Source organism: Lepidochelys kempii, chromosome 1 (genome assembly GCF_965140285.1).
Source record: "Lepidochelys kempii isolate rLepKem1 chromosome 1, rLepKem1.hap1, whole genome shotgun sequence".
In the NCBI taxonomy this organism is placed as follows: Eukaryota; Metazoa; Chordata; order Testudines; family Cheloniidae; genus Lepidochelys; species Lepidochelys kempii.
Genome location: NC_136380.1, coordinates 138,100,285 through 138,117,977, shown reverse-complemented (window position 1 = coordinate 138,117,977; position 17,693 = coordinate 138,100,285).

The window sequence follows — 17,693 nt, the reverse complement described above, 5'->3', positions numbered from 1 at the left end:
GTCTTGTAGCATGAAGACTCTTCTTACTTCCAGCAATGATTCGTTATTATTTAATTTTTACATATTAAAACGTAATAAACCTGGGAACTATAATAGATCTCCTGTTTGTATCTTTTAAATATGTAATCAAATTGGGGGGGAAATACCATTGGTTAAATTAGTTTTTAAATATATGTTTACAAGAAGGAAATTACTTGTTAGCATATATTATGCAAGAGAAATTGAATCACTAGTTACATATCAATTAAAACTCATTTGCACCCATCTTGTAGCTCTGTGTAAAGACAATAGACAGGGTATTTTCTAACTGAGGGGGAAAGTGTGCCCTGTCCCTATACAATGGGAGGGTGTAAGGAGATTTCTATTCATTGTATCCTTTACCCATTGCTCTCCACAGTGCAAAGACTGCTTCTGGCTTGTCCTGCTAGTGCTATTACCCACCCCAAAAAGAGTCGGATGGTGCACGGAGCAGATATCCTTGTGACTGACAGGGAGTATGGCTGCAGAGACCAAAGCTCGTTTTGGAAGGCAGGGCTCTCTGGACTGCAGGTGACAAGGGACAGATTAGACAGTAGCAGACAACAGCTAAGAGCAGACTAAGGTTTCTATGTTATGCAATTCTTGAATAAAAGTAAAAATAAAGTAAATAAAAGTAAAGCCAGAAACTGCCCCCGTCCCCATTGCTTAGTGGAACAGGCTAGGCAAGGAAGGGAGTACACGCTACACTTTAAAGTGTATGTCTACACTACAAAATTAGGTCAAATTTATAGAAGTTGGTTTTGTAGAAAGCGTTTTTATACAGTTGATTGTGTGTCCCCCCCACACAAATACTCTAAGTGCATGTAGTCGGCGGAGCGTGTCCACAGTACCGAGGCAACCGTCGACTTCCAGAGCGTTGCACTGTAGGTGGCTATCCCACAGTTCCCACAGTCTCCGCTGCCCATTTGAATTCTGGGTAGAAATCCCAGTGCCTGATGGGGCTAAAACATTGTTGCGGGTGGTTCTGGGTACATATCGTCAGGCCCCCCTTCCCTCCCTCCTTCCGTGAAAGCAAGGGCAGACAATCGTTTTGCGCCTTTTTTCTTGAGTTGCCTGTGCAGATGCCATACCCTGGCAAGCGTGGAGCCCGCTCAGCTAACGATCACCGTATGTCTCCTGGGTGCTGGCAGATGTGGTACTGCGTTGCTACACAGCAGCAGTTTATTGCCTTTTGGCAGCAGACAGTGCGGTATGACTGGTGGCCATTGTCGACGTAGTCCTGGGTGCTCTTTTAACCGACCTCGATGAGGTCAGGGGCGCCTGGGCAAACATGGGAGTGACTCAGCCAGGTCATTTCCCTTTTAGGTTTTGTCTCATGGCGATTGAGTCCTACCGGCAGTGCACTGTCTTTTAATCAGCAGCCAGCAGAAGATGATGGCCAGTAGTCGTACTGCATCGTCTTCTGCCGAGCACCCAGGAGATGATGATGGCTAGCGGTTGTACTGCACGGTCTGTCGTCAGCAAGATGTATAAAGATAGATGAAGTGGCTCAAAACAAGAAATAGACCCGATTTGTTTTGAATTCATTTTCTCCTCCCTCCCTACGTGAAACCAATGGCCTGCTAAACCCAGTTTTGAGTTCTATCCTTGAGGTTTTGAGTTCTATCCTTGATGGGGCCATTCAGTTTCTAGCAAAGCCACCCCCTTTGTTGATTTTAATTCCCTGTAAGCCAACCCTATAAGCCATGTCGTCAGTCGCCCCTCCCTCCATCAGGGCAATGGCAGACAAACATTCCGCGCCTTTTTTCTGTGCAGATGCCATACCACGGCAAGCATGGAGCCCGCTCAGATCACTTTGGCAATTAGGAGCACGTTAAACACCACATGCATTATCCAGCAGTATATGCAGCACCAGAACCTGGCAAAGCGAAACCGGGTGAGTAGGCGATGTCAGCAGGGTGACGAGAGTGATGAGGACATGGACACAGACTTCTCTCAAAGCACGGGCCCTGGCAATGTGGGCATCATGTTGCTAATGGGGCAGGTTCATGTGGTGGAACGCTGATTCTGGGCTCAGGAAACAAGCACAGACTGGTGGGACCGCATAGTGTTGCAGGTCTGGGACGATTCCCAGTGGCTGCAAAACTTTCGCATGCGTAAGGGCACTTTCATGGAACTTTGTGACTTGCTTTCCCCTGCCATGAGGTGCAAGAATACCAAGATGAGAGCAGCCCTCACAGTTGAGAAGCAAGTGGCAATAGCGCAGTGGAAGCTTGCAACGCCAGACAGCTACCGGTCAGTTGGGAATCAATTTGGAGTGGGCAAATCTACTGTGCGGGCTGTTGAGATGCAAGTAGCCAACGCAATTAAAGATCTGCTGATATCAAGGGGAGTGACCCTGGGAAACGTGCAGGTCATAGTAGATGGCTTTGCTGCAATGGGATTCCCTAACTGTGGTGGGGCCATAGACGGAACCCATATCCCTATCTTGGCACCGGAGCACCAAGCCGGCGAGTACATAAACCGCAAGGGGTACTTTTCCATGCTGTGCTGCAAGCTCTGGTGGATCACAAGAGACGTTTCACCAAAATCAACGTGGGATGGCTGGGAAAGGTACATGATGCTCGCATCTTCAGGAACTCTGGTCTGTTTCAAAAGCTGCAGGAAGGAACTTTATTCCCAGACCAGAAAATAACTGTTGGGGATTTTGAAATGCCTATAGTTATCCTTGGGGACCCAGCCTACCCCTTAATGCCCTGGCTCATGAGTCCGTACACAGGCAGCCTGGACAGTACTCAGGAGCTGTTCAACTACACACTGAGCAAGTGCAGAATGGTGGTAGAATGTGCATTTGGACGTTTAAAGGCGCGCTGGCGCAGTTTACTGACTCGGTTAGACCTCAGTGAAACCAATATTCCCACTGTTATTACTGCTTGCTGTGCACTCCACAATATCTGTGAGACTAAGGGGCAGACGTTTATGGCGGGGTGGGAGGTTGACGCAAATCGCCTGGCTGCTGGTTACGCGCAGCCAGACACCAGGGCGGTTAGAAGAGCACAGGAGGGTGCGGTATGCATCAGAGAAGCTTTGAAAACCAGTTTCATGACTGGCCACGCTACAGTTTGAAAGTTCTGTTTGTTTCTCCTTGATGAAACCCCCCGCCCCTTGGTTCACTCTACTTCCCTGTAAGCTAACCACCCTCCCCTCCTCCCTTCGATCACTGCTTGCAGAGGCAATAAAGTCATTGTTGCTTCACATTCATGCATTCTTTATTCATTCATCACACAAATAGGGGGATAACTACCAAGGTAGCCCAGGAGGGGTGGTGGAGGAGAGAAGCACCAGGAGGGGTGGTGGAGGAGGGAAGGACAAGGCCACACAGAACTTTAAAAGTTTAAAACTTTAAAACTTATTGAATGCCAGCCTTCTGTTGCTTGGGCAATCCTCTGGGGAGGAGTGGCTGGGTGGCCAGAGGCCCCCCCCACTGCGTTCTTGGGCGTCTGGGTAAGGAGGCTATGGAACTTGGGAAGGAGGGCGGTTGGTTACACAGGTGCTGTAGCGGCGGTCTGTGCTCCTGCTGCCTTTCCTGCAGCTCAACCATATGCTGGAGCATATTAGTTTGACCCTCCAGCAGCCTCAGCATTGAGTCCTGCCTCCTCTCATCATGCTGCCGCCACCTTTCAGCTTCAGCCCTCTCTTCAGCCCACCACTTACTCTCTTCAGCCCGCCACCTCTTCTCCCGGTCATTTTGTGCTTTCCTGCACTCTTACATTGTCTGCCTCTACACATTCGTCTGTGCTCTGTCAGTATGGGAGGACAGCATATGCTCAGAGAACTTTTCATCGCGAGTGCGTTTTTTTCACCTTCTGATCTTTGCTAGCCTCTGGGAAGGAGAAGATCCTGTGATCCTTGAAACACATGCAGCTGGTGGAGGAAAAAAAAGGGACAGTGGTATTTAAAAAGACACATTTTATAGAACAATGGGTACACTCTTTCACGGTAAACCTTGCTGTTAACATTACATACATAGCACATGTGCTTTCATTCCAAGGTCACATTTTGCCCCCCCCCCCTGGCTAACAGCGGGGAACATTTCTGTTCAGCCACAGGCAAACAGCCCAGCAGGTACGGGCACCTCTGAAAGTCGCCTTAAGAAAAGCACCCTATTTCAACCAGGTGACCATGAATGATATCACTCTCCTGAGGATAACACAGAGAGATAAAGAACGGATGTTGTTTGAACGCCAGCAAACATACACTGCAATGCTTTGTTCTACAATGATTCCCGAGTACGTGCTACTGGCCTGGAGTGGTAAAGTGTTCCACCATGGTCAATGGAATAAGGCTGCACTCCCCAGAAACCTTTTGCAAAGACTTTGGGAGTACATCCAGGAGAGCCACGAATGCCAGGGCAAATTAATCATTAACCTTGCTTGCTTTTAAACCATGTATAGTATTATAAAAGGTACACTCACCAGAGGTCCCTTCTTCACCTGGCGGGTCTGGGAGGCAGCCTTGGGTGGGTTAGGGGGGTACTGGCTCCAGGTCCAGGGTGAGAAACAGTTCCTGGCTGTCGGGAAAAATGGTTTCTCCGCTGGCTTGCTGTGAGCTATCTACAACCTCATCATCATCATCTTCCTCGTCCCCAAAACCTGCTTCTGTGTTGCCTCCATCGAAGGAGTCAAACAGCATGGCTGGGGTAGTGGTGGGTGAACCCCCTAAAATGGCATGCAGCTCATCATAGAAGTGGCATGTTTTGGGCTCTGACCTGGAGTGGCCGTTCACCTCTCTGGTTTTCTGGTAGGCTTGCCTCAGCTCCTTAAGTTTCATGCGGCACTGCTTTGGGTCCCTGTTATAGCCTCTGTCCTTCATGCCCTGGGAGATTTTGACAAATGTTTTGGCATTTTGAAAACTGGAACGTAGTTCTGATAGCACGGATTCCTCTCCCCACACGGCGATCAGATCCCGTACCTCCTGTTCGGTCCATGCTGGAGCTCTTTTGTGATTCTTGGACTCCATCATGGTCACCTCTGCTGATGAGCTCTGCAGCTTGCCACGCTGGCCAAACAGGAAATTGAAATTCAAAAGTTCGCGGCCCTTTTCCTGTCTAATTGGCCAGTGCATCTGAGTTGAGAGTGCTGTCCAGAGCGGTCACAATGGAGCACTCTGGGATAGCTCATGGAGGCCAATACCGTCTAATTGTGTCCACAGTACCCCAAATTCCACCCAGCAAGGCCGATTTCAGCGCTAATCCCCTTGTCGGGGGTTGAGTAAGGAAATCGATTTTAAGAGCCCTTTAAGTCGAAAAAAAGGCTTTGTCATGTGGACGGGTGCAGAGTTAAATCGATTTAACGCTGCTAAATTCGACCTCAACTCCTGGTGTAGACCAGGGCAAAGACTGCAGGAGCAGAAGCACTCTGAAAAATAAGGAAATGTGGTAGGGAGGGTCCAGTTGCTGGAATGGACCTTGGGAAACATTGGCAGGCAGTGCAAATCAAGACAGCCTTCTGGCTGCTCTAATATACAGTGGGAGACTGTCCAAGCACAGGGAAGATTTAGGATTGGGTGGCACAAAGAAGCATCTCAACCCAGCCATGGAGAAGGGAGGTACCAGAACAGCAGGTGAGTGCAATGCACTTGTTGGCTGCAGCCCAGGATCTGGGCTTTTATTTCAAAGTTTTGGCAGTAGCTGAAGTACTTGAGCAGCCTGCTGAGTGGGAAGGATTTTAATTAAAGGCAAATTGTCAATCTCCTGTGTACATTCATTTAAAAACAGTAGGGGAAATTTGATAACAAACACTTAGCTCAAAGCAGGTTGCTCTCCTTTCTTCGCTAAGGATATGATATCTGAATAAAGAAAGACTGTCTCAGCTGAAAAATCAAATCAAACCTTTAAGTACATATCAGATTGGGAAATGTCACCAAACTCCGCAGTAAACAGGACAAATATGCCATACATTTAAACTAGGGATGTCGAGCAATTAAAAAAATTAATCATAATTAGTCGCATGATTAATCGTGCTGTTAAACAATTAGAGAATACTATTTATTTAAATATTTTGGATGCTTTCTACATTTTCAAATGTATTGATCTCAGTTACAACACAGAATACAAAGTGTACAGTGCTCACTTTATATTTACTTTTATTACAAATGTTTGCACTGTAAAAACCAAAAGAAATAGTATTTTTCAATTCACCTCATACAGCTACTGTAGTGCAATCTCTTTATAATAAAAGTTGAACTTACAGATGTAGAATTATGTACAAAAAAGAACTGCATTAAAAATAAAACAATGTAAAACTTTAGAGCCTACAAGTCCACTCAGTCCTACTTCTTGTTCAGCCAATCACTCAGACAAACAAGTTTGTTTACATTTGCAGGAGATAATGCTGCCTGCTTCTTATCTACAATGTCACCTGAAAGTGAGAACAGGTGTTCACATGGCACCGTTGTAGTTGGTTTTGCAAGATATTTAAGTGCCAGATACAGTAAAGATTCATATGTCCCATCATACTTTGACCACCATTCCAGAGGACATGTGTCCATGCTGATGACGGTTCTGCTCAATAACGATCCACAGCAGTGCAGACCGATGCATGTTCACTTTCACCATCTGAGTCAGATGCCACCAGCAGAAGGTTGATTTTCTTTTTTGGTCGTTTGGGTTCTGTAGTTTCTGCATCAGAGTGTTGATCTTTTAAGAATTCTGAAACCATGCTCCACACCTCATCCCTCTTAGATTTTGCAAGGTACTTCAGATTTTTAAACCTTGGGTCAAGTGCTGTAGCTATCTTTAGAAATCTCACAATGGTACCTCCTTTGCATTTTGTCAAATCTGCAGTGAAAGTGTTCTTAAAACGAACAACATGTGCTGGATCATCATCCGAGACTGCTATAACATGAAATATATGCAGAATGTGGGTAAAACAGGGCAGGAGACATACAATTCTCCCCCTGAGGAGTTCAGTCACAAATTTAATTAATGCATTATTTTTTAACGAGCATCATCAGCATAGAAGGATGTCCTCTGGAATGGTGGCCGAAGCATGAAGGGCCATATGAATGTTTAGCATATCTGGCATGTAAATACCTTGCAACACCGGCTACAAAAGTGCCATGTGAATGCCTGTTCTCACAGTCAGGTGACATTGTAAATAAGAAGTGAGCAGCATAATCTCCCAATAAGTGTAAACAAACTTGTTTGTCTTAGCAGTTGGCTGAACAAGAAGTAGGACTGAGTGGACTTGTAGGCTCTAAAGTTTTGCATTGTTTTGGTTTTGAGTGCAGTTATGTAACAAAAAAATCTATATTTGTAAATTACACTTCCAGGATAGAGATTGCACTACAGTACTTGTAGGAGCTGAATTGAAAAATACTATTTCTTTTGCAAAAAGAAAAGGAGTACTTGTGGCATCTTAGAGACTAACCAATTTATTTGGGCATAAGCTTTCGTGAGCTACAGCTCACTTCATCGGATGCATACTGTGGAAAGTACAGAAGATGTTTTTATACACACAAACCATACACATTGTAAGGAGAGTGATCACTTTAGATAAGCTATTACGAACAGGAGAGTGGGGTGGGAAAACCTTTTGTAGTGATAATCACCCATTTTTTCATGGTTTGTGTGTATAAAAACATCTTCTGTACTTTCCACAGTATGCATCCGATGAAGTGAGCTGTAGCTCACGAAAGCTTATGCTCAAATAAATTGGTTAGTCTCTAAGGTGTCACAAGTACTCCTTTTCTTTTTGCGAATACAGACAAACACGGCTGTTACTCTGAAACTATTTCTTTTATCATTTTTACAGTGCGAATATTTGTAATAAAATAATAATATAAAGCGAGCACTGTACAGTTTGTATTCTGTGTTGTAATTGAAATCAATATATTTGAAAATGTAGAAAAACATCCAACATTTTTTATTAAATTTCAATTGATATTCTCCTGTTTAACAGTGCGATTAAAACTGTGATGAATCACAATTAATTTTTTGAGTTAATCACGTGAGTTAGCTGCAATTAATCGACAGCCCTAATTTAAACACTGGAAAGATAAGAGCAGCCTTCCTGGAATATGAATAAATTTATTTCATGATTTGACCTTGAGTCATTTTTCTCATTTTCATTTTATATCAGTTTTCATTTGTCTCATATATTTGATATAATCTTTTCCAGTTTATTCATAGGATCAAAGATAGGTCAATATGCCTTCACTTGTTCATGCAATGGTTATGCTGAATTCGCACTACTCTTAAACAGTTTATAGAATCTCATGTCTTATGTTCATCTTCACTCCAATGGTGCACTGATACTTTGGATAATAACGGTACCTGGGAGCACATCATGACATTACCTCTCCCTCACCAGTACAATACAACAATGCTCCACGCTCAGGCAGATCTTCTATACTTACATTGCCTTAAAAGTGCCACCTCTTGTTGATGCAACACTGTGACAGTGATTGCCAATGTACTGGAATTTGGAACTGTACCCCTGGTATATTCTAAAAGAGGGCACTGAGGATTTGCTGGGGTAATTCATGAAAGTGCAGCTATAGCATCTTTGATTAGACCTAGAAAGAAGTCTGAAAGTGAAATCCCAGTCCACTGGAAGGCAATGGAAGTCTTGCCATTGACTTCAGTGAGGCCAGGATTTTTACCCTGCGAGTGGAAACTGATAGGGTCAAATCCTGGCCCCAATCCACCTGCTTTGCACCACGCTGGTTGTGCACAGTAGGCAGAAAACTGGCTTAATGAGACAGTTAGAAATTCTTCCAACGTACAGGAATTCTTGGTGGGCAAAGAGCTGGCATATTTGATTATGTGCTATCCCCCAATCCTAGGCGTAGCATAGGGGATGTGTCAGAGACACTTCTGGGGGGAAAGAGGGATGGCTAACGTGACGTTGCAGTCATGCAATCTCAGGGGGTGAGAAGGCATATATAGGGAGGGAAAATGTAACATTAGCAAGAAAAGTATTATCACGGAGGACTGTGAAAATATAGTTATCACAACGACTGAGAGCCTGATGATCATCAATAAAGTTGTCAGATTTGCTAAATAACATTTTAGACCCCAGACTGGTTCCATCCAAAATGACATCAGTGTTCCTATTTTTTCCCGTCAAAATGACAAGTGAGCTTCTCAAGGTGATGCTTCACCACAGGTGTCACGTTGCCACAGATTCAGGAGTGAACACTGACTGCTGTATTATACTGAGAGGGTCAAGGGGTTTCTAACTAATGTTAGTGTCTGATGATGGGGAAAAACAACTCCTGCTGGCTGAGCAGCAGGAATGATCTTGGCAAACAGTTCAGTGCTGCAACTTCAGAAACTGTACATCTGACTAAGATACTTTCTTTGTGGCACTAGCACTGGGATTTGCATGCATGAACTCTGAAAGTCTGCTTCAAGCCAGTCTCTGCTACTGAGCTCTATGCAGGTGGCAGGAGGTTCAGTGGCTGACGTTCACTTGTATTCACATGATTCAAGCTCAGTTGTCCCACTGGGCTTGGAAAGAAGTTGCTCAGGTAGCAAATCACAATTTTCCAAATGAAAGACTGCATTATCTGCGTTACTTAAAATTCCTTTGAAATGGCACGTAGGAATTAAATGCAAGTTGGTTTGCCTAAACCTGTGACTATCAGACTTGATTGTAGTAGGAGAATCAAAGAACTATTGACTGGATTTTCAGTTTATGAATTGGTTATTGGCTGAGTGGCCCTCTGAAGGTGTCAAGTGATCATTTTTACTTGAGTGCTATTATTATTTGAGGATTCTGAGAAGTGTAAGATAGTGGCAAAGGACATGGCTATCACAAGCAAGGTAACAGGTGGGAAGGGCTGGTACAACCAATGATATAGACAAGCATATTAAGCTGTGCCTGTGATATGTGTGGGCAGCAGCAGAGAGAGATGCCAGAGAGATTCCTCTGCCTGAACCATTAACATGGCTTCCTGTGGGCCTGATTTTCCTCAACTGTGGAAACCAGGACTATCTCATGGACTTTGACAAAGATACTCCTGACTTTCACTGGTGTAAGCATAGAGAAGACTTAGACGTAGGATGTGATCAAAATATATAACCCTCTAATAAAGTTGATTCAGCACACATCTGTACCATGTGCTAAAACAATATGAAAATCGTAACTGTTTAAAAACTGTAATATTTATTTACAGTATCTGAGATCCTCAGACATCAATGACTGTGAGGCAGAAAAGTAGCATTATCCTTGTTTTACTTATTGGAAAGTGATACACTTCAAGTGGATTTGTGGGTGCTCTGCATCTCTCAAAGTGAGGCTCTGACTTTGAGAGATTAGACACCCAAAATTGAGGCATCCAAAATGAGTGGTCATATTTGAAATGTATGTCCCTATTATCTGTTTGAGTGGGGAGGGATGGGACTCCAATAATAAATTAAACAACACTTTTTCAAGCTGATCATTTAGATATTTCATCTACAGAGAAAGTGTTCTCTTGGGCTGAAGACTTTCTGTACTAGCCTTCAGCCCACTGAGATGTTGAAAAAAATAAATCCTTTAATGGCTCAGCAGAACACCAACTACAGTCAATAGAGATACTCCTTTGACTTCAAAGATAATTGAATCAGCTCCGAAAATACCAGCATAACTACGTGCCAATTTATATACTTTCCCTCTCTCAAATTAACTCTTTTACAATAATAAAACTGAAATCTAAGAAAACGATAAAACTTTTATGCACTTAATATAATTATTCCAATCATGAAATGATCTGTAAAAATAGAACTGATAGATTTTCTTCCTTGTGTTAAGTCAAATGACACCAAGTTAGGATGCACTGAAAGACTTTTAAATGAATACATACAGTATTAAAAAACATTAGTGTGATAATAAATTTGTAATCACTTAAATGAAGTATGTTAATCAAGTTTTTAATCACACTGGTAATTAATTTAGGTCAGGAAGGACATTAACAAAGCATGTTTGAAGCTTTAAGTTTGGCAGCTCTATATAATTAATTTTAATATTTCCAATAACCAAGGCACAGAACACCATGCACAGTCTACATGTCAGATATCACTGATGATCCTGTTAAAAATTAACTGTACTTGCATGCAAGTAAAGATGTAAAGAAGTCAGTATAGATGAAGTGAGCTGTAGCTCACGAAAGCTCATGCTCAAATAAATTGGTTAGTCTCTAAGGTGCCACAAGTACTCCTTTTCTTTTTGCGAATACAGACTAACACGGCTGTTACTCTGAAGTCTGCCATTGTAATTTATATTCCTCTTCCATCAGAAGGGGCTACTATGCTTTCAGCTACATGCTCTTTCACACTGTTTAAAAATGCAACCCTAAAAATGGCCTATTTCAGGAATCCTCCTCTTCACTATTAATTAACATATATAATAACCCAGCAGCTGAACACATATTTAAGATCTCTATGGTCTCCCACTTGCATCCTTGCCTAACAATCAGCCGTGACTTTGAATTTGAAGTTCTATCTCCAAAGCAATCATTCATACCTGTAAACTTACTTCTGTAGCATCTGAGGAAATTCTAAGCAGCTGCAGTCATCCAGACATAACAGACATGTGAGAAAAGGAGAAGACTCTCCATTCCCCTTCCCCAAGCAGAAAGAGAGATTTGCATAAACTTCTATAAGTTTCCATAGCAATCTAAATGACATAACATCACACAAAATACATCTTCAGCACCTTTTCGTCCATACATCCCAAAGCACTTTACAAAGCTAGCATTATTACCTGCATTTTACAGCTGGGACAACAGGCACACTGGAGTTGATTGTTGCGGTTTCGGTCCCTTTGACACTATTTGAGAATTCAAGTTGAATAATAAGAGGAAATATTTCCAAAAAAAGTCAGTGGTTCCTTTTGACATTTTCAAAACAAACCATTTCTACATTTTGTTTTGAAACAAACGGTTTTGCCTCAACCCTGTGTAGAAAAGGAGAAATTAAGGAAGTGAAGAGGGAATCCTCACACTCTGTATGTGGCAGTCCGGACTTCAACAAACCATTTTTTCATCAAGGAATAATCAGGTCTTTGTTTAATCTTATTTTCTGTGTTGCAATTTATTACACCTATGCTGTTTATAGCAGGTAGCACATTATCTCCAACATGACTTTTGTCCTTCCTAAATAGAAAATTAAGAATAACCAGAGAAGAAATTGTTCACAGTTTTATGAGAGATCTAGCCATATGGCTCCCATTACATGGCACAATGCAATCCCTGAACAAACTAGGACAATGGACCTGCCAAGAGTCTTGTATGCACAGTGGATCGATAGTGGAGAATGATCAAAACCCTACCAACAAGAACATAAGAACAGCCATACTGAGTCAAACCAATGGTCCATCTAGCCTTGTCTTCCAACAGTGGCCAATACCAGGTGCTTCAGAGGGAATGAACAGAACAGATAATCATCAAGCGGTTCATCCTGTGTCGCCCATTCCCAGCTTCTGGCAAACAAAGGCTAGGGACACTAAAATGTTTCCAAGGTAAAAGAAAGCAAGTTGTTATGTTTCTATTGCTAAATCTCCACACCAAAGGTTCTTGACCAGCAAACTGAATAGTCAAATAAGTAGTTATCCCCTTTAAAAAAGTTTACTAACTGCTATCATCTGCTACTGTTACATAAATATTTTGAATAAAATATTTATCAGCTATAGTGCTTCAACAGAATCTCACTAATGAAGATCACTGGAGATTAATTGATGTAAATGCTCAGGTTTGCAGCACTGATTCATTTCTTTTATGTCCCAAATCAATAAACAATTATTTTAAAAACAGAGGACATGCACACAGACACACAAAAGTAATCCTAGCAGCAATTGCTCTCGACTTTGGTAACATCCTCATTTTACACAATCCATAGTACAGAAAGCTTGGGCAGGCAATAATTTTGTAGCTTTATGGGAGAGGTTTTTGTTTTAATCTCACTATTCATTTATTTTTCAGTTTGATTCCTCAGTTTCTTTTTAAAAATTGAAATATTTTGATATGAAAGACTCAGGCCAGAGGTTTCCAAGGACCCAGACTGTGGTATATGTAGCATTGATGGTACATGAGTTTGTTGGAAGTGGGAGGCTCCCCCATTTAAGGAGTAATAGGGCTTGGGGCTAGTTAACCCCTATTGCATTACATGGTCCCTCTAACAAAACAGATTTTCAAGGGAGCAGCAGACTAGCTGAAGATATTATTTAGTTAGATCAGAGGCTCTTTTGCCTTGTGACACGTGAAGTAACCCAGTGTGTTCAGCTCCGTCTGTCTAGTGCCATGTTTCTTGCTTCATTGTAGTCTGCTTCCATGACATGACATCTTTCTCAATGGTTTTCTTATACGTCATCTGTTGTCCTCCCCTTTTTCATCCTCTATCAAGTGGTATCCACTCAAGGACTTACTTATGAATTCTTTTTTTTTTTTACATCTGTACAACATGCTCAAATCATTTCAGCCTTCTTTCTCAAATCATTGTCTCTACCATCTGTTGGCCAGTTCCTTGTAACACATCAGCATTAGTTACTTTGTCCCACCAGTGGACACAACGTATTCTCCACAAGCATCTCTGATGGAATGTGTAAAGTTTCCTGTAATGGGCTTCTAACATTTTACAAGTTTCAGAAGTATATAACAATGTGGGTATCACAATGAAATTGTATAACTTTATCTTGGTTCTTGTGTGAATCTCCTTATATTTCCAAATATTTACCTGTCTCAGAAAAGCTCCACTTGCCTTCCCAGTTCTTGCTTCCACCTCCTTATGAAGTTGGCCATGACCACTGATTGTGCTGCCAAGGCAAACAAACTCATTAACCAAGATGTGTTCCTCAATATCTATCACAGGATGGTAGCTACCTCCTTAACATGATAAAATCTAATCCTGTTAGGTGACTACCATGAGGTTTAAGAGGAAAGAGGCAGACAGCCTGGTGAGCAGGTTTTCCTGGGAGCATCAAGTCATGATACTCTCTGCTATAGGAACCAAAACCAGACGAGAGAATGGTGCTCTGGGGAAGCCTGCCTGAATCAAACCATAGCCCCAAGAAGGAGGGCTGTGGGGCTCTGGTGTCAAGAGGACAAAGTGTGAGAATCCAAGGACCAAAGGAGGCTCTGTGGAATGAGGTTGGAACCCAGATCCTGGTGAGGCCTGACTGAATCATGACACATCTGTGGGATCCTTTAACCCAGAGGAAAGAGTTGTGAAAGCAGGTCAGGAGAAGACTGGTTAGAAAGGCTCTCTCCAGAGAGGCCAGGAACAGAAGTGGAACTGGCAACACTCCCGGATTCAGAAGCCTTGGAAGAAGGGAGAATTGGACCTGAAGCTGACTGATGCCCAAGTGCAGCTCCCCACTTCCAGCCAATACTCCTCCACCTCTTTACCCCCCCGCCCTTCCCCCACACACCTCCCCCCACCTTAGCCCCTTTCTGCCCCCTCCCCTCCGCACATCCTGCATCAGATCCATTTCTCCCCTTTCTTCTCTCTAACTCATACACACATACATTCACACGCAGACATCACCAAAGCACTCCCTGCCCTCTAGCCACAATCCCTACCCTTAGTCAAACCTCATTATCTCTGAGCAGCAAACTGTTTTTCCATCTTGTGCAACTTTTTGTGATATCAAAAATGTTCCCATTCTGCATCATGATGAAATGATACCTTTTGAAGTTTTTCAAGGGGAAAAAAAGAGCCCCCCCCTTCAAATAGCCAGGTAGTGAGGGTGTGTACCTGAATCAGGCAGACTAGGGACTTGAACTTGGGTCTCCCAAATCCCAGATGTTTGGATTGACCACCAGGATATTCTGGGGTGAGCTTCTCTCTGGCTTTGACCAGAAAATCCGGGATCTGAGAAACCTTTTCTGATAAATGTTTAGTCAAAACCAGTAGGATACCTCAAAATGTTGCTTTCAGCAAATTGGCATTTTTCTGACAAAAGACAGTTTTAATTGAAAGATTCTCTACCAGCTCTGAACCTCATCCAATCCTTCCAGCCAGCCTCCCCTAGCCAAACAACTCCCTTTACATCCAAATCTCCACAGCCAAATCCATAACTGATTTTACTGCAGAGTCTGTAAATACTTTATTAAGGCTGAAAATAAATGTGGACAAAAAAGGGGAGGGGGGAAAGAAACTTGCATGTGATACTTCAAACATGAAATTTTTAAACAGTTGGTAGGTGAACCAATTAAGTTTGGGAACTGCTGACTTAAATATAAAATCATTTATATTTATTATTATGCCTGGAGCATTTATAGTCATTACATTACTTTTCACATACAGCATTAAATCACCAGAGTCTTTTAATAGATATTTATGGTCAGATGGGACCCTTGCAATTATCTAGTCTGACCTTCTGCCTAAACACAGGCAATAGAAGCTCACCCAGTAATTTCTGCGTCAAGTCCATAACTTCTATTTTAGCTGCAGCGTATCTACTAGGAAGATATCCAGTCTTGATGTAAAGACTTCAAGTGATGGAGAATGCACTACATCCCTAGGTAAGTTGTTCAAATGGCTAATTACCCTCACTGTTAAAAATCTGCATCTTATTTCTAGTCTGAATTGGTCTAGTTTCAGCTTTTACCCATTGGATTTCGTTATGTCTTTCTTCTGCTAGATTAAAGAGCCATCTACTCTCAGAAATCTCTTTCCCGTCTATCATCAGATGATAAGCAATCTTTAAAAATCACATTCTGTTACAACTTCATTGTCTACAAGAAGTGAGTTATAAAAAAAACCCCATGAATTTAACAATGCCTGTTAAGATGTCACAAACCTTAGGGACAGAAAGTGGCTGAGCCTAACATCAGCATGCAGGGCAGTAATGCTAAGTGAGGTCCCTGCTGCGCAACTGCATTAGGCATGCCTGGAAAATGGCTCTGGGGACTGGGTGAGGGCACAGGCTATATGCTCAGTGTTCTCCCCCTGAACAAGTGGGTGGGGAATGGGCAGAGAGTGGTGGAGAAATTTCATTTACGGGCTGGCCAGTAGAGCTGATTGGATGTACAAGAGTCGAGACTTGTAGCAGATTAATCCCCCTCACCCCAGTGCAACAGGAGGAATTTGAAGGAAATGGGCCTTGGGGAGTGTCTACAGGACATGATGCCTTCTGAAACTACTCCTGGAGTTGTACAGCATATCCTCTGCCCTTTGCTCAGAGCAGTGTCTACAGTCAGTTTAATGCTTAATGATCCTATTTTCATTACATTTGTCCTTCCTTTCCCTTTCCTTCCCTCACGTGTTGTGTCAATATCTCACAATGTCAATTCAGATATAAGGAAAGGGAGTGTGGCTTTACCTTTTTCTGTAAAGGGTCTAGCATATTTTTGTACTAATACATAACAATACTAATCTATCCTTCTAAACCACTAAAGAAAAGAGCCAACAAAAAGGACAGAAACTTAAATATTTCAATTTATATAACTCACACTATTATTCAGCAGCCAGGCATTTACATTTCATTAGCATTTTTTACTGCAGGGCCACTATATGTACATGCCATACATTTATACTGCTATATAGTTAGATGACTTGACATTTTGAATATTACTTTGAAGGTTACAAAATTTACTATCGTTTTTCCAGGTTTTGCTTTCAAAATAAGATTCTGCCTTCAAATAAAATATTTCAGAAAATAAAACAAGTTAGGATCGCCCCTCTCACCTACATGTAAAAAAACAAAATTCATTTGTCAGCTAGCACCCTAGCAGTACAATTGCCCAGAGCTCTTACAAATACACCCTTTCTTAATAGGATTCTATATTCTAATAAATTGACACCTTTACAACCAAGTGGGCAACCTACCTTGAAATTGAAATGCCACTAGAACAAGAAGAATATGCACCTCTGGCAGAACACAAATGACAGCTCAAATATTCCTATGAATCTTAAATGCATCCCCCATTCAATTACCAATTCTTCTAGGGAAATAACCTCTCTTTAATATATTTTGGTGCATTCTTAAGTGAACCACTAGACTAATGAAAACATACTCTTGATTTTTGAGCTCTGATTGGAATCAAATAATTGTAAAATTGAAAAGAAGAATGTTGCTAATGCAGAATGAGAAAATAAAGAAAGATAAAGAGACAAGGTGGGTGAGGTAATATCTTTTATTAGACCAGCTTCTGTTGGTGAAAGAGACAAGATTTCAAACTCCAATAGAAATTTCAACCAGCAGCTTAATAACAATCCAATAGCAAATGTCAATGATTTATGTAACTAATACCAGACTCTCCCATCTTATCTCTTCCCAAAATAATTACTGGATACCAGAGCTGGATGATGAAAAATATAGAAAAAATAATTACACTGCAGTGGAAGCACCCCTCTCTGGTAAGAAACTGCAACCTCCCACCCCTTGTGCTGGGATGAAGAACCCTGCTATAGCCTGATGGAAGGCAGGAATTCACCTTGGAATCACTCCAACAGGGAGATCTATTCAACATAATTATCAGCATGGACAGAAGAACCACGGTGCAACTGAAAGATGCAATTAATGTGAATATAATAAACTGAATTCAAGGCATCGCAAGGAACTCAAACTCCACCAACAAAAAGCCCCTACAGCCTCAACCCCTTATTCCCCAGTCACAGCACCTCCTGCCTTTGGACAATGGACAATTCTTGCATGCAAAGCAATCTTGTAATGTCCTGTCACAGGGTGACTGGTCCCTTTAAGGGAGAGCTGGTCTGTGCCCAGGAT